Consider the following 26,874-nt stretch of genomic DNA (forward strand, 5'->3'; position numbering starts at 1 on the left):
AATACAACCCTAAACAGTCATACCAATTAACATGCATATTCCAGCATTTCCCATAACTAAGTAAGAACGCCTTAGTCTGTCAGCACTTCAGGAAATTTCATCACCTCACTGTCCACTTCTTTCTGCAACTCATTAAAAAAGCCAACACATTAAATCTCACTGCTCTGCAGCTCTGACATGAGAACAATCCCTGGGTTTGTCTTGCCTTTGCTCTGGGGGTTACTGTGTACCGGCTGTTACTTGGCTGTTTTAAGCCAAGAACATGCTTTCTCCCTCATCCTGAAATGCCCAAATGCCTGTAGCCACCCACCATGGAGGAGCCTTACCTAACGTCTTATCGAATCCCCCCGAATGCCTCGCTGCCCTCAAATAAATGATTTCTATTCAAACACATGTGTTTGCCATGACCTGCGTTTGAATTTCTCATGAAGAAATACTCATAGTCAATACGTCTATCTGGCCAGGTACCAGGATTACACCACATGGAAGCTATGTCCGTGGTGCAGATAAAGCGATGTCTCAGGCAGGGGACCCGGGGAATTCCCTGCAGTGGACGGACAAGCACGGCAGCTGATGGCTCAGGAGCTGCAAAGCAGAAGTCTCTGTGGAAGGTTTTGATGGAGGGCCAGAGCCAAACAATAAACCCTGCTGTGCTTCAGGAAACCATCAAGGGTTGCATGACAGGCCCTGCGTTCATAAGCAGATAGGTAGGTGGAAAGGAAAGGTAATTTTGTGGTTAATGCTACATAGTCTCACACAGGAAACATGGGTGAATTTTTAAACCATGGACATTGTCCCCAGCTTTAAGTAAGTCATAAAGCTTCTCTGGGTCTGAGGTTGCCATGTACGAAATGGAAACAATTGTATTTTCTTCCTTCTCCTCTTTGTAGCCCAATCCCCTGCCTATTTATATGAGCTATTATGTGTTTGTACAGTACTTAGCACAATAAGATCCTGTTCTTGTCTGAGACCTCAGAGAACTCTGTAACACAAAGGTTGGGTTAATGAGAGAGATAATAAACCTCACTGAAAAAAAAAATAAAAAGAAAGAAAGAAAGAAAAAGAAAAAGAATTCTTGTCATTTTTGTTGGAATTCCAATAATGACCAGCTCTGAGACTAAACCCCAGGTGACTCATAGAGCAAGGAAAACATGCAGCAAGTTTTTCACAGTTGGCCTACAAACCTTTTTTTTTTTTTTTTTTTCCTTTTAACAGCGGCAGCAGCAGTGCACTTTCCAAAGATCACAAATCCCTCGCTTTCTGAAAGTGGAAAATAAAAAGACACCATCTTCAGTGTAATTTGACACTTCCAATTTTTGACATGAAGCTTTTCTTCTTTTGGGGGTTATTTGATATTCTATTAGTGCTTCCGAGATGAATAATGCCAGAAAAGTGCTCTCATCTCACGACACAAAACTCGGTGTTGCACCCTAGTAAAACATGACGTTTCTTGCAGGGACGAGTCTCCCACCTCACTGCATGGTTTGGAATTGGCCAGCCGTTGCAATCCCCCTCCGGCAGGTTTTCTCATCCTTTGTTGGGAGCAAGTTTTGACAACAGCAATGCTAATTGATTAAACGTTCTAATCAGAGATTACAGCTAAAAGAGAGATAACATTTTCATTTCTTTGTGTCTTTAAGAACATTAGCCTGTAAGGATCTAGCCACTTTGGCTGGGAAACTATATCAAGCTGTATTAATCGACTTTTTTTTTTTTTTTTTTTTTCTGAATCCCTGATGTCAGGTATTTAAAAAGCTCATTCAGAATTATTTACCATACCTCTTTTGCTGGGACTCAGGTGCAGGTAATTCTCTTTGAAAAAGCTTTTGTGTCTTTTATTTTCCTTCTTATTTTGTCATTTTTACATTTAAAGCCAACTGGTATTCACAACAGGTATTTGGAAGTGTAAACACTCTCATTGAAGAAAATTATATACGTTAAGGTATGACTAAAATACCAGTGGTGAAAGGGGCTATGGCTGGAACTAACATTTTCACAATTATTTCTCTTAGCTACATACAGACTGACAGAATGCAAACATAAACTGCACCTTGAAGAATCATCCTGTTCTGAGATAGAACAGAATATTCTGAAGTAATCTACTGCAGTTAATTTATTTTTTTTTCTTTAAAACCTTTCCAAGGACTATAAACTAAGGTGCATTATAGGCACAACACTTTGAGTATGAATACGTGATTTTCCAGATTGAATTAAATGGTTCAATGAATGGGTGAGGAACTCCTGCAATCACAACCTGCTTCTGAAACTGATTTTCTGCAGGCCTTGGGCAAGGCACCTCTACTGCTCGAATATCATCAGAAAAATAGAGTGTTATGTTTACTAGTGGGGAGACCTATTGGGGAGACTGCTGGAAGTACAGTTTGCAGAGAGAGCTGGTTTCCTCAAGTCCTCTGGATAATTTATGTTTTCAGTTGCAAAGTAAAATATTTGAACGAAGTGGAACTTCTGTAGGATTTCATTAATGTAATTAGATGCTCAGCAGTGGTTGATACTCAGATTAGTTTTTAGATACTGATGTTGCTAGTCATATAATACTGTCATTTTTGTAATTTAACCCAGCTGTCAACTCTCCTCCTAAAAAAAGGGCCAAGATTACACGATTAAAGAAAATCTTGTAGTCCAACTATGTTAGCACAAAAACTCTTCAGGAATGTAACAAGGCAGAAGATAACACAAACATAAAAATACGTTTGTGAATAGGAAGGGTAATATGCTGGGCTAGATTTTGATCTTTATTAGACTAGTGTAAATCTGGAGTAGCTCCATAGACCTCAGTTGAGTTGCTTTGACCTTGCAGCAGATTACAGATACACAATGTAAATCACCAGGAAGATAGCTTTATATCTTTATGAGGAGAGGTGGGTTATAAATACATGCAGATATTTATGCAAACATACGTGGCACGGAAACATCCCAATGGTTGTTTTTATATGAACATGTCCAATGTTGTTTAATGCAACCACCAGCTCTGGTGCCTCTACAGTGATGTCTTCACCCTCTTGACCTCAGAGGCTGTACAATACTCCTAAAAAGTTCAACTTTAAGTAATAACAAAGGGATTTTATATATATATATATATATATATATATATATATATATTTTTTTTTTTTTCTGTAAATGTGCTAGGAGAGAATACATATACAAAGCATCAAATATATAAACCACATGTGAAGCCAATACACTGGTATAATTATTTCTTACTGAAGACTTATTCTCTCTCTTTCTCTCTCTCTCTCTCTCTCTCTCTCTCTTTTTTTTTTCTCATGCCATCTAGTCAGAAAGAAGTCAAGCCTGATGTTTGCACTTCTGTGCTCTCATGCATTGACTGTAGTGATAATTCATATTATCTTTATAATTTCTTTAGCATTTCTTTTCCATCCATTGTTAAGAGCCTGGATCTCCATAAGGAAGTCCATTAACTCAAGGTTTCCTTCCTGGTGAGGGACACTCTATTTTCTGTGTAGGGTCCGTCATATGAGTATTTCTCATGACAGAGGGTATGGTCATCCTGCTGCCCGCAGTGTCTACTGCTTCAGCAATGTGTCTGAACCTTAAAGAAGCAGATGAGACAAAAAAATAAATAAATAAATCAAATTGCTGTATGAGTATTTATTGCCAAGAGAGAGGAGCTTATTTATTGCTCTCTGCTGGACTCCCCCCAAGAGCTCCAGGTCTGCCTCACACTGGAGGGCCTGGAGCTGGACACAGCACCCCAGGCGAGGCCTCAGCAGGGCTGACTGGTGGGGGAGGATCACCTCCCTGACCTGCTGGCCATGTTTTTCCTAACGCAGCCCAGGATACCAGTGGCCTTCTTGGCCCGGCTCTGGCTCATGGTCAGCTTGGTGTCCACCGGGACCTCCAGGTCCTTCTCTGCAGAGCTGCTCTCCAGCAGGTCAGCCCCAAGCCTGTCCTGGTGCTGGGGGTTATTCCTCCCCAGGACTGTGCACGTGGTTTTGTTGAATTTCAAGAGGTTCCTCTTTGCCCATCTCTCCAGCCTGTCCAGATCTCTCTGAATGGCAGGACAGTCTTCTTGTGGATCAGGCAGTCCTCCTGGTTTTGTGCCACCAGCAAACTCACTGAGGAAGCACTCTATCCCTTCATTCAAGACACTGGTAAATAAATTAAACAAGACTAGACCCAGTACTGACCTCCAGCCTCCAGCTACACTGTGTCATGGAGCACAAGCCTCTGAGACCTGCAGTTCAGCCACTTTTCAATCCACCTCACCGTCCACTCATCAAGCCTGCACTTCCTAAACTTGCTTATGAGGAGATTATAATGGGAGACAGTGTCAAAAGTCTTGCTGAAGTCCAGGTAGACAACATCCACTACTCTCCCCTCATCTATGCAGCCATTTGTCCCATCACAGAATGCAATCAGGTTGGTTAAGCATGATTTCCCTTTGGTGAATCTGGTGAATCTTTGGTGAATCTCTTGGTGAATGCTGACTACTCCTGATCACCTTCTTGTTTTCCACATGCTTACAGATGGCCTCCAGGATGAGCTGTTCCATCAGCTTCCCAGGGACTGAGGTCAGAATCTGTGCATGAAGTTTGGGTTTTCTGTATAATTAATAACTAATATTAATAATTATAATACGCAGGAAGGAAGTAATGGGAACCTTTTTGTCCCTATAGTAAAGACAGACGGTGCGAAGGAAGCTGTCTGCTGTGTTACTTATTGACAAATTATGGTAGAGCTATTCTGTCCTCCTATAAATTCATTTCTTTTTCATCCTTGTGTCTTTTTTTCCCAGGCAAGAAAAAAAAGGCTTTTTTTTTTTTTTTTTTTTTTTTTTTAACCACTTCTGATTAATGCCCTTCTCAGTACCCTCCTACCCTCTTTGAGTTTTTCATTTTAATGGCACACAGCTCAGATTTTCTTTTTCCTAGGGGAAATAAGGCTACTCTTGGAAGCTACCTCCACACCATTCGTGCAGAGTATTTCCTAGGGTGAGTTAAGGGCAAAATCTCCTCAACATTATTGCACCAGGTTTGTCATCTCACATTTCATAAATCTTTGAAAATAAGCTCCTGAAAAGCAGGGATAAAGTGACATTTGGGAATGGAGTAAAATCACAACCTAAACGTGAACTCCAGCTATGGTTGGGAGTTGGGTTACCAGCTCCTCCGTCTATTTAGAATGGCTTAAAGCTGGTTTGGAGCTGTTTGCTTAGCCCTGTTACGAACACAAGGGTTGAACTCCTGGCCCCCTCCCTCATAAATAAACTGATGTCCAGGCCAAAGTCAGATGCCCATCTTTTCTTGAAGTGACATCTACAGCTCACATCCGAAAAAATCTCCAGGGTGAGGAGGGTTAAGAAACATAAATCTTGGAAAATAGTTTATTAATACTATGATAGAAGCTCATGCCTATGAAAGTCAGCAGGATGGATTAGGCTGCCTGTGTGTACAGTAAGAAGGTTTTTTTCCCTTCCTCCCCCCGCCCCTTTTTAATTAGAACCAGATTTAGAAAGTGGGACTTTCCTGAATAATCAGCCACAGTAAACCTTTAATCTCAGTCACCTCCGTGAGAAAAGAATAGGAAATCGATGTGCAGAAAGAGGGGGGGCACAAATGAAGGGAACGGCAAAGGAAGGACAGGTCACTGAATTCACCCTTTAAGACTATTGTTATTATTTTGCTTATGTGGATGTGTGTTATACAGCCCAAAGAGGCTTTCCCTAGAGTATTCTCCACTGAGAGATATTGGGAGCCAGAGAACAGGGATGCAGAGTCACAGATAGAGAGTTGGCTGAAACCTTTTCCTATAAAAAAATCATATTTGGTTTGGGTTTCCTTTTCATAAAATTGATATGTGTGAAGCCAAACTCTTTTTTCAAAATAAAATAAAATAAAATAAAAGTAGTCCCAAAGGAAAAAAAAAAAAAAAGTATGAGCAGTCCTGGGTGCTGGTCTGTGTCCAGGAGAGCTGTTCTGGATCCTGCTGCTGCTCTCTGGGTGTGTCCCAGGCTGAGCCACATCCCTGCATGGGGCCACAATTACTCTAGTTTTAAAACAGGGCTCACAATAACTGAAACCCTCTGCAAAGTACCTGGAGGTCCAGCAGTAAAGCAAAACAAAACTAAGCAAAACAGAACAAAACAAAACAACAACAACAACCAAAGGGGGAGGAAAAAAAAAAAAAGGAAAAAAATAGAAAACCCACAGCATTGAAAATGTTGGTAGCACTAATATAGCAATAATACCTCTTAGTGCCTCTGGTCTACACAGACGGACAGGCTGCCTTCATGCTGATGCCTTGTTTGTTTTTCCCACCCTTAGCAATGCTTCAGCAAGAGATCTGTGCCCTTCTTAACTCTGTCTTTGAATTTCACCTCCAACGTTTCACCATAATTAAAATTGTGTTTGCTACAAGCCATGACTTGCATCATTAAGCCAATGGGTCTTTTAGATGTTGTTTTCCATCCCAAACCATGGATTCTGTAACCCTGGCTTGCTCGATCCTGCTACTCCATAAATTGTAACAAATTCAATTGCGGAAACACTCTTAATAGCCCAAGGAAGGAGATAAGCCCACATTTTCAAATGGCTTGAAATTCTTTGAGCAGGAGAATAATATGTATCTTTGTCACAGTAACTTTTACATTTTTTTTCTTTGTCCATTTAACTTTTGCTCATGGGCAAAGCTGTGAGTTTTGCCTTGACTGACAACCCCTCTAGGTTAACATTTTCCTTCTTCAAAGTGTTGATAAAGCACATGGTTGTGGCATGGACTTCTTCAGTCTTTAATGACATCCTTTCTTCCTTGGGGATCTGCTGAGTATGTTGTCTAACTGTACACTGCATTTCCTGTATATTTCTGTGGATTCTGTGTTTTTCAGCCTGCAGGAATCCCCCAAGCTCCTCTGACTGCAATGGACGAGCACCACTTTTGCAGACCCAATGTCATGCTTCCCAGTTGTTCCACTTTCTAAATAATTAACTTATTAAGAACAACATTTTGCAAAAATAAACTGATGATGAGCTGCCACTGAAAACCTCCTCTATGAAAGCGCAGGCCCATTGTCAGGGACAGTAGAAGTCCAATGAGGCACACATTAGCACCAGAACTGGCAACAGAACAAAGCTGGTTTTGGACCCTACTTCAATCATTTCCACTTGGAAACCCCCCAAAGCCAATAAAGCAAATATGTTAATATGATTAGCTTGAAACAATCCAAGAAAATGGTTTGTTTATACATCTTGGCACAGCTTTTGACAAGTATATAAGATAAATCAGAATAAATTTACTTTAGTGAACGGGTGTGAAGCTCTCAATTTACTTAGTGCTGGGACTGCATCTGACTACGAGCAAGAAAAAGTGGATCCTGCTCCATACTAATTTTATGAGTAGAAAAATAGGTCACATTTTTTACTCAGTTTATCCACAAGAAATGCTCTTCATTTATTCACTTAGCACCATTTGACCTGATAACTGTCTAGTAAAACAAAACCATAAAGGGAGAAAAAATACTCATATGGAATTAAATTGCTCATCATTAGTAGCCACTGATTCTTCTAGATTAGGACTGATCTGTGATTTCTTACCTCAAAAACCGCTTTTCATCTCTAGACATCAAAGTGTGCAGTGCTCTTGAATAAATGGTGGTAGAGTTTTTGAAAAGAGGAGACAGACATAGTACAGAAATGAAGAGCTGTTTGTTTCTCTCGGGTTTATCTTCTAAGATAGAGAAAGAACCACCACTTGAACTCATCTGACTTGACTCCAGCCCTGTGCTTAATCCCTTATGACAGTGGTTTCCCCCCCTTTCCTAAACAGAGGTGAGCCTGTGGAGCAGAAAAATTAAGATATTTCAGTCTCACACATACACTGCATATTTTTCTTAACCATTTCTCCCCCTTTTGTAGGGCAAGAATGCTTACAATACGTGACTTTGGCTCCTTAATTTTCTTCTCATTTCTTCCAGTTTTCATTTGAAAACAAAACAGTATTTATCATCTGAGAAATATCAGAAAATTTCTAAACATAACTGTTTGGATGAGATTTTACAGGTAAGTTTTGAAGGTCTGAGGTGGATAAGCTTCCAGCCTCACAGAAATTTGACTCTAGTATTTGTAATGATTTTTTTTTTTTTTTTTAAGTTTCTCAGCCTGTAGGAAGCATTGAAGTTAATACAGGCTTGTACTGTAGCTCTGCTAGGTGTATTTTCTCCAAGTAGAATGTGTACCATGTCAACATTCTTCAGTGTTGTAATTTTTTTTTTTTTTTTTCCCAGTGAGAATTAACTCATCATCTGCAAAGTAGGTTAGAATTTGTTCATAAATCATATTGCTGCAGGCTAAAGTTTGACACACAGTATGTAAACATTTTCTCTGGGAAAAAAAAAGACAAATATATTATGTCATTTTTTTCCCCTTTAGGACAAGGTCTCTGATGTCTACGTTTTATGGATAAAAACAAATTTCTCCAAATTACCTTACACTGCGCTATTACATTTTTAAGGCAAGCAATCACCACGAGGATGAGAGCTGCAGCCAGATCAATAGTGGGACAACTTCAAAATTTAGCAAGGGATTAACTGGAAATTCAGATTTTTGCTTTGCTCCTGTATCAAGCTGCCTCTTTCTCACCTACAGGATTTTCAGGATTATGACCTGACCTTGAAAACCCTCCAGACGTGGGTGAGTTCTGTTCCTGGGGAGAGCTTGCTAGATTCACCCTGCAGAGGCTGCACAACAATTCTCTCACTTGTATTTCAAATCTCCCTCACTGTGGCAATGCTGTTGATTTGCTATTGTGGCTGAAAATTTCTGAGTAGTGACTCATCACCACTCGAGCAATATGCTACATTTGATCATGCTTTTTAGCAAGCAATTAGGAGGTGGATGCGAAAATAATTTGTACGTTTGTCTGTTTGTTGTTTGTCTCCGGCTCTTCTGTAATCAGTTACCTCCCTCCCTTCCGCTGCGGGCAGGAGGGGCCCAAGAAATTCGGCTGTGGTCCCTCTGGGCAGGCTGGGCTTGAGCTCGGAGGTGCCTGGGTCTCAGTGTGTGCTCTGGGGAGATGGGAGAGGGTTATTCTGAGCTGTCATGCTGCTACACGTCCTCTTCCCCCAATGAAAATGCTCTCCACTGACAATTACCACATCGCTGCAAACAGACTGAGGAGAGACATGATGTAAAAATTAAATTACTTAAAACATTTTTTGGGCTAACACTTGGCTTTATATAAACTCAGAGACAATCCTATAAGGCACTCAGGGCAGATTATAGGTTTGGGCAAAGCTAGAAAATTGCTGCCATTATATTGTTATTATTAACACCTTGTAATTAGCCCTAAGGAATCCTGAAGTTCTCTCTCCTGATTTGGCTTTAATGAAGGAAAATTGCTACCTTTGCAAGTTGGATGGCGCCCGCTCTGATTAGTCTTAAGTATATAGGACTATTATTTTGAAAATGTTTGTTGTCATGTGAATATTAGTATTGCATGGAAAGGGGGGAGGGGAGTGGGGTGGGCTTTTTTCTCTCTTGGCTGGGATGAGTCACATGTTCACTTTAGTTACGGTCATCCCCTTCCAAATCAAGAATGGAAACCTTGTCACGGTATCCCGACCACAAGCTAATGAATTCAGGAGGATCCTGTGGCAAGGGCTGCCAGCTGCCCTACCTGCTGATTGCATTGGCTGATGGAGTAATTGTTGCATGGAGATAGTTTTATGATTGCTTTGAGAGTCTGAATGAGATCATGCATGAGTTAGCACACTAAGTGCAATAAAAATGATTTTATTTGCATGTCCCAGAGCCTTTCCTGATTCCTTTACTGCTTTCACAGGCAATGTCTTCCCAGTGAAATCAAGCCAACATTAATAAAACATCCCTTCCATACATCTCCACTCCTCTCCTCCCACATACTGTATGCTTTCATTACCATCTCTGGGAAAAAACTGACATTAAAGAAAATTCATCTGATCTTATCTGTAATTAATTTGTATTTTGATAATATAGAAGAAGAATTTTTGCATGTAATGACTTACCTGTTCATTATTTCTCTCCTTTGAACTCCTGTGACCGCTTAATAACTCATGCCAAAGCAGAACTGATTATGACATTTTCCCCACCCACCATCCAGGAAGGTTGAAGGTGTTGCCTCTCATACTTAGACAAATTGCTCCAAATAATGACTTTGTGCAAAATTAGTCATACATAATTGAGAAATTCTATAGATGAATAGGAAAGTAACTCGAGATGAAGTTATCATTTTAATGTTTTTTAAGTTAACGTGGGATTTGACATACCGGTTCAGACCAGCAGTCCACCTATAACAATCAACTGTCTTTTGTGGGAATGGGACCAGAGCCCACTCCCTCCGGGAGCAATGAAAGCCTCTCAGCTTGCATCACAGAGGATGCAGAAAGGCTTGGGGGTACACTGTGTGGCACCAGGGAGCATGGTGTGAAGTGACATCAGCTGTGCTGGTTGTAGCACCCGGGAGGGCTCTCTGCCTGCCTCTCAGGCTGCTGTCCCTGTTCAGCCTGTGACAAGCTGGCACTGATAGATTATGGAAGCTGGCAATCATTTCTAATTTGACTTGTATTAATGTAAAATGGCGACATGGCATAAAGCGTCATGCAGCCCTACCCAACACTTCGAGACACTGTCAAGACAGTCAGAGATATATCAATAGGTTTTAAAATAATTTTAAACCCACTGGATGCATGAACTATGGTTTCAAGCTACCTTTTGCCAGCAAGAGTTTTAGAAATTCCTGTCCTTCCTCATTCCTGGGAGAAATCCAACCTTTTTTTGTGCAAGTGTTTGATCCAATAAGCAGCTCTATAATGAATGATAGCTCACGTTACATGATTCAAGTATCACAGGTGGTACCAGAGAAATCAAATTTAAGAGAAATATGAATCTGATCTCAATTCAGCTATAACGAGTGTAAAAAAAAATGCATAATATTACATCAAATAGGAGACATACCTTCCTTTCTCCCTGGGGAAATACCATCTTACAACAAGAAAGTTTTACCTTTTTAACTGCCCATGCCTGATCAGCAACACAAGTGTTCAGCGATCATAAAATTTTCCAGTTCCTCTTTTAGAGAATGACAGAAAAAAGGAAGAAAGTGAAGTCAGAGTTCCAGCAATGTAAGGGGGATATTTGCAGTTTTCTGTATTAGAAAGAAGAAACAAAAAATCCAGAAAGGGGCTTGGATCCCAGAGATGTGTAGAGGCAAAGTCAGCATGTGGAGTGTCTGCTTCAGCCCGTTGTAAAGCTGTGGGTCAGTCGAGCAGGTCAGTGTCTGAAGGTATTCAGATTTCAGAAGCTTGGCTCTGGCTTCTCATCCTCTGGTGGATTATCAGAATTGCACTTTAAGTGTGTCACACTTAAAAAACAAACACATTTTTTCTTTTGTTTATGACCTCATTCTCTGCTCTGACTTCTTTCATCATAGTCCAGTATATTAAATATAGCATTTCTTTTTGTCTAATTTACAGAGATTTTGAATTACCAATGTTACTGCATCTCTCCTTTCTTCTTTGCTCAGATTATCAAATGTTTTCTGTACCATAACCCAATCTACCACTGGCATATTGAAACAAGAAAAGTGGGTCAGGGCAATGCATTTAAATAATAATAATAATAATATCTCATAATTAAAAATGGAAAAAGTTGTACTTTCTGCATGAGGAATCATGATGGACATGAATGCAGGCTGCTTTTTCAGTTTCCCAATGAAACTGCTGGACCCGTTTCTGGCTGCAGGGAAAGGTAATCACATTCTGACAGTGGAATGAATGATAAACATGATAAAGATAATGCTGATGGACAGCTAATTGGCATGGCAATATCCAGAGCATGTTAAAGTTCAGAAGAGGAGTTTCAATTGCTTTGTGGGATATTAACCCAGGCCCCTAATGGGAAAGAAAATCATCAGAAACAATTTATTGAACTACATGTGTTTGTTGCAGTGTATAACATTTAAAAAGGTGCCTGCCTGCTGCCCACGGTGCTTTTGGTATTATTTAATTAAAATAATGTAATGAAGACCAAACTAGCACCCACCCACCCACCAATCCTAACCTTAAGAGGCAGGAGTGGCCTCAGCATTTTTTTAAACAAATTCTTTGCTAGCTCCTGGCCTCCAACAAGTATTATCACACACCTACTTAGAGTATATAGCAGGTTGTAGACAGAAAATGGAATCAACATGTGTCATAAATCAAAACAGAATAAAAAAAAGGACATATGAGCTTTTAATTCTTTGACTACATAGGATGCTTTTAACACAGGATGAGCGAAGCCATATGTAAGCTAAAGTCTATGGTTAAAGCCTTAAGTAAACAAACCAGTCCTTATAATGACATTCAGAATCCTGGTTGGCTTTCATCAATAATAGTCTGCATTACCCATAGGGCAGGCTGCTGTACAGAAGAGAATGGAATGGTATATGGGATTTGTGGAAGAGAAAACAGCATCTTGAGTGAAGCGTGTTCTCACTGTATTGTCACCTCTAACTCCCCCATGGCTGCCAGGGGAAGAACTGATTCATCATGGCTGAGTGGGTGGGTGGCCAGGACCAGCAAGGAATTAGAGATTCATTTCACTGCTGTTCAATTAGGCATGTTCTCTGAGAAAACAAGTGCTTATGATGCAATTTGTAGTACAAGTTCTGCTTCCCTGAGCAGAAATGCTCCCTTTCCACAATTTTAACTGACTCTGGGAGAGGGAATTCTGCAGTAGTGGAACGTTTCTAGTGGTGCTACTGCTGCAGCACACTGAAATTGGTGTTCCACCTCTTCACTTGCCTGCATACTTACAAAGGATTTTCAGCATTCAGCTTTCACCATTGGGAATGGTGAATTCACGTGCAAACCCAGCCAAGGAAAATGTGTCATTGAGTGTTCTGTTAGAAAGGTGGAAAGGCCCTGTTGTGCTGCTCCACAATAGTGCTTGTAATCATGTGCTAAAATAATTTCGTTTACGTCTATGACGCATCTCACTTCCTTGAAAATCAAAGGATGATGGTAACATCTGCAAATCTGTTGCAATGAGCCTTCTGCAGACTGAAATCCTCTTAGTACGTAGAAATGCAAGACAGCCTAGATGATTTTCCTAGCATGTAGGCACCAACTTGATCTGGAAGAATCACGTTAGCATGTGAAAGAATGAAATCTGGATGCTGTTATTCTGTGAAATGGGACAGGGAGAAAGATAGATGAAGAAGGCTACACAGCTAGCTAAATGAGTCTCTCATATGTTGCTGGGGAAAGTACACTAGTCACATATTGATGCATATGGGTAAATATGTGGCCCCTGTGTCATCCCTGATGATCCAACCCTAGAATTAATTTTTTCTTTGGGATCATTTGTAGGATCTGAAAGAAGGATGTCATGGATGATAGCTCTTCTTCAGTGTGGGCAGCTATCAAATTTAGTTAAAATTAAAAAAGCTAAGACTAAAAAGTCATCAGAGACTAATTGGCCATTTGAAAAAGAAAAAACTTAGACATTTTGTAAATTCAGAAAGGCTATCTGTGTGACAAAAAGAGCCTTTCTGTTCTTTTTGTCTTTCAGCTGCTGCTGCTGCTTGTTTCTGATCACAGCAATGGACATCCCAGCATTGCTCTGCAGGATGACAGAACAGTAGTTTCAGTGTAATGGTTTCAACGAAACGAAACCAGCTTCAGCTGCTTAGCACAAGAGCTCGGTGATGTAAGTTCCCGCAGTAATTAGCTTGTTCGTCTCCTCTTCCAGCTTCATGAGTCAGCTGCACGGATCAAGAAGGAGTGAAAAAAAAATCCCACAAAAGACTTCTATAAAGATTCACAACGATTATTTTGCAATGACTAGAAGCTACCAGGGATGCTATAATTGTAACACTTTGCAGGGTGTATAATAGTGTGACCTTTATATAAGGAGCATTGCACTATGATCTTTCCAAGCACAGAGGAGAAACAGTGAACAAAGGACTGCTCAGACTTCTGAGACTTCTCCGTTTCTAACTTATGATTACCTCATCCATTTACACTAGGTGAGGAGAGATTTTGTGTTCTTTGAGTACGTGTGCTACTTAGTTCTTTGGCATAACCTTCTTTTTATAGTCTCTGCATCCTGTAATCCTGGCTGAGCTTAGTACCTACCTTTCTGTCTATCTCCTGCCTGCTGGAAGGCACTGGTTTTGTACTGTCCATGTTGCACTGAAAGCACATGAAGGGACCCACTGTCATTGACATCAGGGATTGGAGGATAGACATGATGCCCTGATGATTATCTGTGCTCCGGTGTTTCTTCTCAGGTAACAGATATCAAGAAGTAAGCATCTCATTTCCTCAGATTAGAGCAGTTATTAAAAGAATATTCACCAAAGTGCATCCCCAACCATGCTCCTAACAGGAAATTTGAATAAATATGGTTAATGTTTTCTGTACCATAATTAGCTTTGAATTTTGTTTTCCCTAGAATGGAGATTCTTCCAGGTAAGCACATCACCTTCACTCGAGTCTCTAAAGCATCTAGGATGTTTTTGGTGCCAATTAAAAATGAGAACTATTAGTACAGGTATGCCAAAGGCTGAGGTTTTTCTTTATGCAGGCAGGAAGGCAGCAGGGGCAAGGCTGTACAAGGCATATGAACTAAGGAAGGGAGTCCTTCCAAGCAAATTATTTGTGACTGTTTACTGAGAAAGTTTTTTTTTTTTTTTTTCTTATTTCTTCTGAATTATCCAGGAATTATTGAAAAACAAACAAACAAAAACAAGAACACAAAATGAAACAAAACAAAAAGAAACAATAAATTTGTGCATTGTTTGATGATTGGGAACATATGCTCTCAGGAAATGTCATTGTGGATCAATCAGAAGTCCAGCAAGCCAGAGGGTGGGATTTCAAAAGTGCCTAAGTGAATTAAAACATAAATCCCAGAGAATTTCCACCGGAAAAAATTTCCTCCAAACCCTCATTAGTCAGAAGTTCACATAAGCCCTGAAGAATGTAGGTTTATAGCTCTCTCAAAACTCTTATTTATTTTTTTAGTCTTTAGTATTATACCTGGCTATTCTTGTTACTGATATAAATATCTAATACCTTTTTGAATCCTTCTAAGCTTCTGGCCTCAGCAAAACCTTGTGGCAATCAGTTCTCTTGGCTAACAGTGCCTTCACTTTGTACACCAGTGGATCGTGATGGATTTCAGTTTTGGTGCCAGATGATGGTGTCCATCATATGTGACAAAGCATATGAAGAAATCCAAAGAAAAGGCTACAACCGGGCAGCTTAGACTCAGGCAAAGTAAGAAAAAAAGGATTAAAGAAATCAACAGCAAAATTTCAACATGCCTAAATTCCCTCTGGAATTATCTCCCTTTGACTATAAAGAGAAGCCAGAAGCAACTGGGCTCCTGATTTAAGAACGCAAATTTAGGTGAGAAGAATTTGGCCTAAAAATATTTAGAACCTCTGAGGTGAAGGAGTGGTGTTTTCTGCCTTCAGAAGAAAGAATAAATAAACAAGAAGTAGCTCTCCAAAGCCACACAAGTCTGGTAGAGCTCTTCAAGAAATATAAAAGGTGTCTTAAAGCTTTATGTACATCCAGTTCCCCTTCCTGGTTCATGTAGCCCCTCAAGAGGTTCTCCAGGAAAACCTCCTGCTTGTATCTTCTGTTCTGTCCTTGCAGTAGCTCAGCATTTCTCTTTAGAGAACAGAGATTTTATTCCCCTCTTAAAACAACCCTGCACCCATACTTTTACTTTCTGAGATTAAAGCTGAACCTGACTGACAAAGGGATTAGGATCAAAGGTTAAACCCATGTCAGACTGAAGATAAAGACGCAAAAGGAACAAATGACTTTACCAAACACTATTCTTTAAACTGCTTCACGTCAACAATTAAGCTGACTCTTCTTTTAACGTTAGCTGAGAACTTGTGCAGTTCAAATGAGACATGAAGTAGAGGTTTTCACCTGCCGGCAATTAAATAAAAAAAATAAAAATAAAAAAAACCACACAACAACAGTAGGGAAATAATTGTTCTTTTTCTGACCATTTAACTGTGCTTTGTATTGCACAAGGCTTTTTTTTTTTTTTTTTTTTTTACATTTAGAGTGTTAGCCATTGTAAATGAGGTAATTGGCTTCAAGATACAGAAAGCTGCCCATAACAGTGAAGGAAAACTTTAAAATGCAGAAATTCTCTTTCATTCCTCCTTTCCCTAATGTTACAAAACCTAAATAGTTGTACTTTTTAACTTGAAGTCGTCCTCCCCCCTAAATAACTGAAGAGAAATAAAAAAAAAAAACACAAATGACTAAGAAAATAAGGTTGTGAAATAATTTAGGCTGAAAACAGAAAGAAAGAGCATCACTGATTTGGAAACAATGGATCAAAGAGATAAGTAAGTAACATAAAGAACTCCCATAAGCTTCATCAGCAGTGCAAATAACCTCTAAAATAAATGAGACTGGAACATTTAAGTTGAAAGTTTCCTTTAGGGTTGGGGAGGGTTGCATTTGGAATCCAGTTGGCATGAGAAGAACCTTGCTTAGAGTGAGATGTTTTTTGAGGTCAGGGCACTCAGATTTGGTGTTTGGAGAAAAAAAATACTAAAGAGGAGGATAGGAGACCTCAAGGAATATGGCATTTTTTCCTATGTTTGAAGTATTTGACTTTTGGCAGGTTTCTTTCAAGTTGAACTGACACTGAAAACATGTTGAGATTTGACCATCATTAGCCCTAAAAAAGGATCCCTTTGGCTGGGTATTAAAGCTTTGATATAGTATCTGATTGGAAATGTGAGGGAGTTTCTCCTGATCTGCCCTTCCACAGCCCTGAACGCCCAGGAAGCTGAGGGCAAAGATGGCTCTGTCCCCCTTAATTCATCCTTTCCTCATTCCAGTTCAGTCTGGGACTCCCATTAGTATTACCACAGTGTAAGGGGTAACTGCTTAAGGTTGTTGTATTTGGCTTGGTATAAGTCAAAGCTATAGCCTAGGACTAATTTTCTTTACAAGAAAGGATTTTTTACTTTGAGCAGCCACCCCCTGCCTTGCCATTCTGACCAAACAAAATTTCAATTTTGCAAACTGCTTAATGAAGCCTAAAACAATTCATTTTCTTCATTGATGTGAATTCCCCTGTTCTTTTTCATCTCTCTTCTGGTTTGGTATGCTGTAATCCGCATTTTCCAAACAATGGAAAAATTCCCCACAATGTATCTACTGGTTCTCTGGAGTGATTGTGTAAGATGTCGGTAGATTGGAGAAACCTTACCATCAATTGAGTTCTGGGTATCTGCCTATCTAGTTATCTGTCTGACTATCTTCTATCCACCCCTATCTATGCATCTATCCATGTGTCTATGCATCCATGGATATTCATGCATCCATCTATCCATCTGTCTCTTCAGAGTGCTGAAAATATATTTCATTCCACTTTAGAGAATTCCTCTGGTTTGCCACAAATATTGGAGCATTTTACATTCTGGCTTTGAGATATCTTTAGATCAGGCTTTGCATGGTGTTTTACAGATCAAGGACTAAATTCTGCTCCTGCAGAATCTCTTGATGTTAGTTGTAACTAGCATTCATCCATGTAGGCAGGCAGTACAAAGGGATGACTTTACAAATTGCTGGAATGCAATCACATTTGGGGCACAAAGTATCTGCTATTTAGCAACCAGTGTCCACGTTCCAAAAGTGGAAGTGAAGAAGGGCAGAATCAGATCCAGCTGAAACTGTGAGGGGGACTGTGGCAGGCAGAATGCAATTTGCTTCACATGAAACTGTCAACCCCTGCTCCTCCAGGGCTGCTATTATTAATCTTGAGAAAAATGTCATGGGACTTTTAATGACCAAGAGTGGTCAAAAACCTTGGTCTTCTGTCTCATTCAAGTAACAGAGCCTCCAGCTCTACCCGGCTTTTAACATCCAAAGACAACTGATCAGCTCTTAATTTCTCCCAGGAGCAGCCCTCTTCAGAAGAGCAATCCAAACTTGGCTGTAATCAATGGAAAAACAAAACAAAATATTTTGCGGACTTTGTAACCAGCTAGGTGGACATTACTGATAAAGAGGACCGATGTTGATGAAGAGGATGATGTGTCTTTGCTGCTGGATGTGCCAACCTCTTTGAGCCTGTCGTCCCCTTCCGTTTGTCTGCAGAATGATGAAGAACAAGGAAGAATTAGATGGCCCTTCATCTAACTTGCGGTTAGGCGCTTTTTACAGAATATTATATGGATACTTTTAAGCTGTTTTATGTAAGTATGATTGCTGAGGAAGTTACAGTCACTTCACCCCACCCCTGCCCCCCAGGGTGGTACATCTTAGAGAGACATCATGTCAAACAGCAAGCCGTGACATTCACAACCATGGGCTGTATCACAAGATAATGTATCTGCCTGGGAAATCTGAAAAAAAATGCACTGACAACTGCCTCAGGAAAAATAAGGAGGTAGAGATGTAAACCATTAAATAAGGAGAGGAAAAGAGTGAGAAGAGAATATTTGCAGTAGAAGTATTGCTTTCAGAGACCTGACTAGCTGAGTAAATAACTTCATCAGGTGCTGTCTAAAGTACAAAATTACTTTTAACAGTCTGCCATGTAGGACAAAACAGCTCTTGTTTACTAATTATTAATCATCATTTATGAGTTCCATTCAGCACTTAAAAAAAAAAAAAAAAAGCCTAGAAAAAGAACTTTGTGATATATCTGTCTTACTCTCTTACAACATCATAACATTGGATGCAGTCCTCAGTTGCTATAAATAGACACAGCCCCAATAAAATGAATGAGCTTACACTCTTCTTGATTTACATGGAGTGAGAAGCTAGCCCAGCATGTTTGGCCAAGCAGCTGGGGCCAGCCCTATCAAAACAAACCTGCTCCAAAGCAAATGTAATCTAGGATTCTCCATTCCGCCCACTTGCTCTTCTCCTGTGTCCCTGCCTTGCCCAGTGCTGTCACTGCAGTGTCGTGTACATGTCCCCTCACTCTCCTTTGTGCCCTGTGCAGGGAGGAGAGTTATTGCATATTTCATCACTCCTTATCCAGACAGAAGTCCTCTGAGCACAAGCAAATTCTTTCTCCTCTGTCTTCTAGAGTACACTGAGTCACACAGGTTAACCAGGAGTATGAACCAGAGAATCTGGCCGTTTGTCCTTTAGATAATTTGGATCCATTAAGAAACATTAGTATGTTACTATTTATTTTTAAACAGTAGAAACTAGCAATTGCATAACTTAAAAAAAAAAAAAGGTTTTATCCACATGAATGGGAATGGAAATACCTCATGCTGCTAATCTTCAAGTACAAATGTAAACATCTTGAGTAATACTAATTTAGTGTTCTTTGTCACTTTCTTTTTTCTCTTTCCCTTCAAACAAAATATTACTATTTAAAAACCTAGTAGAGAGATCAAGATGCCACAACCTTCCCATGACACAAACAAAATCAGAACTATATATCCAGGCAGAGGGTCAATGGAAAAGTACAGGCTCAAAGTAGCCTAGCTGGCCTAGGATTTGTCAGCACCATGGGCCAAACAGGCTTGAGCATATTCATGAATTGTCCTAACCCTAAGGGACACCTCTGAGCACTACTCTGCCTTGAGATGTGGAGACTATACTTCATACCAGTGTGGTGGGGAGTACATCAGCATTTGCTGTCTTCCCAAGGGTATCAAGACCCACTTTAGACCATAAAATAAATGAGAGGAAAGAACAACTTCCAAGATTAAATTAATTTTTCAAAACTCAGTGTAAACTTCTGGCTAACAATTTATACAGTATTGTTCTGGTTACAAAGTGGTTATCTGTTCCCCAGTTTAGGGGAGAGAGAGTACCTGTATCCTTTCTAGCTTCTCCATATGAACAAAAATTTCACTGTCTTTGCTATCCTGGTTTGACTGGAATTTTTTAAAAATGTATTTTGCCTCACATGTACAGAAGTGCCAATTATATATATATATATATAATAGAAGTGCAAATTATAAGATTATAGCATTTATTAATCAGGAAAGTTGTTACAGCGCTTTTATGCCTGTAGCAAAAAAAAGAAAAACAAACAAACAAAAAAACAACAAAACACAAAACAAAACAACAACAAAACACGGCCCCCCCATGCCCCTCTGTAAGACCTTTTATGCTTTGTTGAATTTTGACTGTATCTCATGCAAACCTCAGAGATTAACTTTTGTTTTCAATTTGTATTCTCAGGTGCAGTTTTTTATATGAGACTTTTTGTATCTCTATGTGTACCCTGGCAAGGAAGGATCTCCTGTCAACATTTTCTGAGTCCCAGCACTTGGACCTGAGCTTTGGAGTTCCTGCCAACCTTATGCAAACCAGAACTGTATGAATAAATTGCTACATAATAAATTACTATTTTTTTTCCATCCTCATTTTCTCTCTTTTTCTTTTGTCTGTGACAAGTTCTGTGACATTTTTTTTTTTTTTTCCTCCTGGCCTACATTTTCGATCTTTCACCAAAAGATGCTGCGAAGCCCTTGGATCCATTTCTTCTGTTCTGTAGTAGGACTGTTAGTGTGCTCCTTAGCCACAGCTCAGACAAAAAAATCATCTCACACGTTTCCTCGCTCTACTGCTGGCTGCCAAAACTGGGCTCAGTCTCACCGCTGTTCTGGGGACACCAGAAGTGTCAGTAATCAAAGCAAAATAGCCACACATGGTTCAGCCCTGAAACATTTTTCCTCCTTGGTATATGCATACTCTGGGAGCTGTTAGGAATGGTGTAGGAGAGGACTTCAGGTGTCTTTTAGTTCCTCACAGCAGTAAAAAATGCTCAAGAATTTGCTTACTATTAACATTCTGTATAAAATTCCTGTTCAGAAATGGATAAATATTCATTGAGATGCTTCATTTTTCCTCTTCTTTGTATGAGTGGAATGGTTCAATATTTAAAGAAACCACATCTATCAAAAATAATACTGAGATCACCACCATCCCACTGTGCCTCAGGATTACTAAACAGAGATATTTCACTCCTGCTCCCAAAGCCCATTTTGGGGTGCCATATGTCTTTTTGTTGTAGAATTGCATGGCTGTTATCTTCATCTGGAAGGTCCTGAAAGTGTGTGGACGAAAAAAAAAAAAAAAGAGGACATTTCTAAAAAAAAAAAAAGGCAATATTTTTGTCAGGCCCTTATAAAAATACAACAAGCCTTAGCAATTCTAACAGCATCTGTTCCACTGAGGAACATGGCAATACTACCTCCTGTATTTTTGGAAAACAGCCTTTTGGGGATCAAATACCATTCATGCTATTTCCACTTGCAGGAAGATCTGCCTTTTGCTGCAAGTTCAAGGAGAGCAAGGCTTTACAGTTTGAAACAGTGAAAATTAGTCAAATTTGTCCCACAGAACAGGCTGGATTATTCCTGCCACTGCAACAGGTGATTGTTCCTCTGCACATAAACAGAACAACAGCTTCAGGCGATTGCTATTTCCTCATTAATTGCATTTTAGGGCTCACTGAGGCTTTCTGCACTGCAGAACATTCTCTGTCCCTTGAAATGCTAATCAAAACTTTTGAATATGTTGTTATCCTGACAGCACATTTGAGGAGGTTTTAAAACTGACCAGCTGTCTAACTACTCCCTATAAATCACTTGCCTTGACCTAGCGGTACATTTTTCTTCTCTTTCGTGTCTATTTGCTGTTTGACACAGGAGCCCGTGCTGTAACTGCTCATTTAATACCAGACAGTGTAATACCCTTGCAGCCTGCCATGATTGTCAGGTTGATTTCATTAGTACGATAAGATGCATAGACTCCTTTTTATCTCTTGTATTCTCCTTCTCTCTCTCCCTTTCTCTGTAATTTGGGTCTTTAAAGTCCCTGCTGTCTCCTGATCTACAGATAATTGTTTACTGTAATACTAGCCAGGAAAAGAGCTGATAAACTCCAGATGTAGCAATGTCTTCAAATTCACTTTCCTTGCTCTATGCCCATGGCTATGGACCTCAGATAATATTTTGCTGCTGTCTGGGGTCCTCTAAACTTGCTAATAAAAGAGGCTATTTAAGATGGAAAATGACTGTATCATATATGATCTGGGTGGCTCATTAGAGTTTTTTTTTTACTGTTTGGGGGGTTGTTTTTTTTTGGGGGGGGGGGGATTTTTTTTTTAGTTTGTTTTTTACAGGCTACTTATTAGCCCCATTCTTGTTGCCTGCCTGTATCTGCCCTGCACTGTACTCTTTGAAGTCTTATCATGCTTCTTAGTGACAGGATCCAGGATGCTACATGTTAACCCCCATAGAGCAAAGAGATGAGATGTCTTTCCCCTCTTCAAAAAAAAAAAAAAAAAAAAAAAAAAAAAAAAAAAAAAAAGGAAGAAGAAGGAAAAAAAAAAAAAAATTAGCTTTTTCTGCCTTGCTGGAGCTTGCGGTTCCTCTGGGCTCTTTGTACAGTGCAGTTTAGAGAAGGCAGATTGTCAGGGGTTCAAAAACCAGAACCAAGGCATTGCCTCCAGCTCCAACAGCTCATGAAACAATACCTTTCACAGGTCTGACAGCAGTTCCTTAGTTTATTTTTTTTATTATTGTTCCTTCGTTTTACATACCTTTGAACTTCCCCCTTCCGCACAGAGGTGAAAGGCCACGTGCTATCAAAGAGGCAGTGCTCCTCATATCTCCAGCCTCATTCTAAGGACCAAAAATAGCCCAGAAAGCCCTGCCTACATTTCCACTCTGAACCAAGCTTATAACCAGTTCATGAAAAGGTTGACTAAATGTTCTGTGCCCACACATAATGCGGTTAATATTGGCTAGTGGTTGCGACATCCTCGCCTGGCACATGGGGATCTTCCAATAAACTGGTTTGGCACATTATTTTTTGCTCTGAATTCAAGACCACCTAACCATGCCTGTGTAACCAGTTTGTCTGGCTCCTCCATGCTCCAGACCTGGGTGTGGTAGGATATCCTTGGATGCCTCGTCTCTCATGCTGCTGGGGCAAGCCGAGGTGTAACTTTTTCAAGCACACTGATACGTGTTCAAGGACTGGGGGATATTTGCCTGACCTGGGTGCAAACCTGGGGCAATATCCCCATGGCCACACCACTGTGCAGCCCGTTCTGCATACAAAAACCATATGGTCTTTCTCTGGAAACTGAGCTGCTGTGGGCATGTGGGCTTGTGTCACAGGAGAGGAATAAATGCCGGTTCAAATACAAAAGGAAACAAAACAACATGATCAGACTCGTTGTTTAGTAAGGACCTGGGCTTTTTGGCCTGAGATTTCCACCGTAATTTTGCAAAATCAAACCTGAATTTGGACCTGACCATTCTAATTCTTGGGAGAGGACTGAAAGTCTGAAGTTGGATATAAATTTTGTGAATGGTGTCTTAATATAATTAATTACCCATTTTGCACACATTAAGACAAATTCCTTGCGTATGACCTTCCTGTAGCCTGAGGTTCTGGAAGGCTCTAATATCTGAGGGTAGATAAGGAAGCTCTGTGCCTTCCACAGGATGCCCCTTGCTTCTTTGCCCTAAAGCAAGGGAGATTGGCAGTGAGCTGCCCTCCCACTGCAGTGGCATACCTGGGGAAAGGGCATCTTTCAGGAACAGGGAGTGAGAGTTCAGCTGGAGATCTAATCTGGGAGGTACCGAGCCCATGCCTCCCTGCTCTTCAGGCCCTCCCACTTCATGTTCCCCCAAACGCCTCCTTATTGCAGGCAGCATTATCAGACTCCACATCCCAATTACACTCCCAGAACTCTTACACAAATATTTTGTCTTCCACTTGGTATTGCATGAGAATGGGATGCTAGATGAATCTACAAGCCCTTTGCTTTCAACTGTTTAGAAAGAGAGGTGTGGCTCATTACGAGAGGAGGCAGAAGAAATGGCAATCACTACATTATCTCAAATAGGCTTTTACTTTCTATATGAAAGCATCTTTTCACCTCTTTTTTTGGGGGGTGGGGTGGGTGGGTGCAGTTCCATTTCACTGCAGGCTTTCTCAAGACAGTGAAGCCTGGTTGATCTGGGTGGCTGGGCATTTCCAGTAGGCAATGAATGGCCTAGCTTTTAATTCTGAAGACAGAAGCTGATACGCACAACCCCATCTCCTCAAAAGCCAGACTGGCTGCCACCTCAGACGTCAGCAGAGAATGGTAAGACCCACCTTCTCTGTCCCAGTATCATTGAAACCCTTGGCTTAGCCATCAAATTAAATAGAAATGCATTGGTGTAACTCTTCCCTCATAATAATGCCATTTCATTGCCTTGTAATCCACTTTTAATTGGGATTTGTTTCCTGGCAACAACATGTAAACAAGGAGATGGTCAAAGGAGGCAGACAGAGGGGAGAGAATAATGCAGAAATGGGTCCCTTTGGTCCAGCTTCTCTTCTCTAAAATTTCCCAGTCTGTGTTGCTTCCACAATCATTTTGGAAAATGCCTTTTCTTTCCCCCCTCCCCCAGATTAAAAAAGGGTCTATTCTCCTCCCCTCTTCGTGTAAACATCACTTATCTTGTTCTATAGGCAGCATAACTAGCAAGAGCAAGTACTCACAAAGTGTAAATTAGCTAGTGACAATAAATTGTCAGATTGCCTCTGAGGCAGAAACAAATGAATAGCTTAGTTTATTAATCACATGGCACCTTCACCTTTGATGTCTTGATGTTCCAGTTTTGGTGCTCCATTAAGCAACCCTGAGTGACTGCTGCAGCAGCCTCCACTAAACCAGAAATTTTGTTGGCAGCACATTTCAGGACTTCAAAGGCGGTAAATTACCTTGAGATTGTTTCATTAAAGCGCCCTTCCCAGTGTGAACAGCAATAACAGGAGAATCGAGATCAAAGAGCATCCATCTTTCTAGATTTGTTACATAGAAAATTACATGCTGAGGGTGTCTTTTTCACAAATCACGTCGCCTCCCATTTCAGCAAGAATGGTTCTAATTAGAGCAGAAGCCTCCCTGGCTGTGCAGAGAGTTATGATTGTCATTAATAGAGCATTGGAAGCTTTTTCCTCTTTGCCCTCCCTGGACCCCTACCCAATTCTCTGTAAAGTTAGCAATGTTTGTGATGTGCCTCTGGAGTCTAATTAGAAACAATTATGTTGATTAACTGATTGCAGACAGTTCTCTACAGATTCTTGGGAAGAGCTTTTCCTGGGATGTATATTTTTTTATTTTAATATTCTGTCATTTCCCTTCCTCCTCTGCCCCCATGGGCTGTCTGACTTCACATAATCTTGTGCCTTGCTCTCTTCTGTTCAACTACCAGGGATGCAACCTATGTGAACTGGGATGGAGACAGACCAGAGAGAAAGGACTGCTGGAGGTCCTCCTGGTGCATCTCCTCTCTGATGTGATATACCAGGCACAAGCCAGCCAGACAAAAGATCTATGGTCTCAATTTCTGTATGATTCAGTTTCATTTTCAGGCACTCAACAGTTAGCTCCATCCTTCAAGTCATGAAAATCTTCTCTAACAGGTTAAATCTCAGCAGTACTGGTAATAAAGCATAAACCAAACCAAAACAACCAACCAACCAAATAAACAAAACCCACCAAACCCAGAGACATCACCTGCTGACCTGTCCCTGTCTTGAATGGCTGGGACCTTCTCAGAACAGCATGGGGTGGAGCAGCCATGAGGAGGCAGGCACCAATCCCCTGGTATAACTGTCTCTTCCCATTCTTGCTATGCACAGGCAGGGAAGGAGACAGCTGGCTGGGCACTGCTGCACAATTAGGGCAATTCTTACTAAGCCTGAATCATCACTTCCCAGGAAATTCCTTTATCAGCAGGCTGCAGAACTTGTCCTCAAGTTCTTAACTTCCCTTCCTCATAGCCATTCATCCCTGTCCTTTGCATGTCTCGTCATACACAAAGGCACCGCTGTTGTCTGTAACATGCCATGTACTTCAGGGTTTCATAGAAATATGAGCAGTCTGTAGAAAATCTAGTTTCTCCATAATCATGGCATTTCATTCTGCTTCAGAGGAAAGCAGGAGAAACCTATCAGTGCAGGCAGTCATAGAGAAACTTCCTTCTACAGAAAGGTTCATCCACCTCCAATGATTAGAGGCTGACTTCTGCATTCAGACACAGCATGTTTACCTCTGTCCATCCTCTGCTTGATCCCAGGCCTTATCCACCTAAATCTGATGTCCTTGCCACCTAGACAAACAACCAGATCTTTTTTGCACTGCATATTACTGAAGGCAAAAGCTTAAAAGCAAAGCTGCCCAAGTAAAGTCTCCTGGGAAAGGTCTCTTTTAATGGTCCTGCACTTATATGTTGCATGAGGTCTTTCTCAGGCACTGTGCAGAGTGGAAGCATTAGTTTGGCCAAATGGAATAGTGAGTGTTTTCAGAAACTTTCTTGTACATCTCCTACTGGTCTCTTCTCTGACTGAGCAACTGTGACGTTTTCAGCTTTTCTGAATATGTTTCCCTTCTAGACATTTGTATCAGAATAATTCCAGAGGTATCTGGGACATTTTAAATGGCCAGCAGCTTGAAATAGGAACAGGAGGTCACTTTAGCCCTGAAAAAAAAAAATAAATAAATAAGGCAAATGCATTCATTTTCTTACAGTTTATGGGGTTGTTGAAGATGAAAGATGGTATCAAAATTAAAATCTTGAGAGATGTGGGCATTTTGTTCTACTCTTGTGTTTTATGAGACCTGTTTGTCAAACATCACAAAGGAAAAAAACCTGAAGAGAACAAAACCATAGGGAAAAGCAGCAGTGAATATTTGTGTATGAAACCCAGTGGAATCTCTTTCACCAGCTTTGCGGAGCTCTGAATCCAGTCTGTTGCATTCTATTCCACAGAGAAGGATGGAGAAGATGAAGCAGCATGCAATGATTTGTTGGAGGCTGGTGAAGACATACCATGCCTAATTA

At 40.5% G+C, this 26,874-nt stretch overlaps 2 long non-coding RNA genes across 2 annotated transcripts; both read left to right on the forward strand.

The window, feature by feature from the left end:
- The first annotated feature begins 4,263 nt into the window (after positions 1–4,263).
- On the forward strand, positions 4,264–11,614 carry LOC139998662 (uncharacterized). Its single transcript, XR_011803367.1, has 4 exons — positions 4,264–4,401; positions 4,509–4,553; positions 8,622–8,666; positions 9,817–11,614. It is a non-coding gene; the product is annotated as an uncharacterized lncRNA (long non-coding RNA).
- A 2,038-nt stretch (positions 11,615–13,652) lies between these two features.
- On the forward strand, positions 13,653–22,012 carry LOC139998678 (uncharacterized). Its single transcript, XR_011803403.1, has 3 exons — positions 13,653–14,022; positions 17,944–18,240; positions 20,198–22,012. It is a non-coding gene; the product is annotated as an uncharacterized lncRNA (long non-coding RNA).
- Positions 22,013–26,874: the final 4,862 nt, after the last annotated feature.

Source organism: Anas platyrhynchos, chromosome 14 (assembly GCF_047663525.1).
Source record: "Anas platyrhynchos isolate ZD024472 breed Pekin duck chromosome 14, IASCAAS_PekinDuck_T2T, whole genome shotgun sequence".
NCBI classification, from domain to species: domain Eukaryota; kingdom Metazoa; phylum Chordata; class Aves; order Anseriformes; family Anatidae; genus Anas; species Anas platyrhynchos.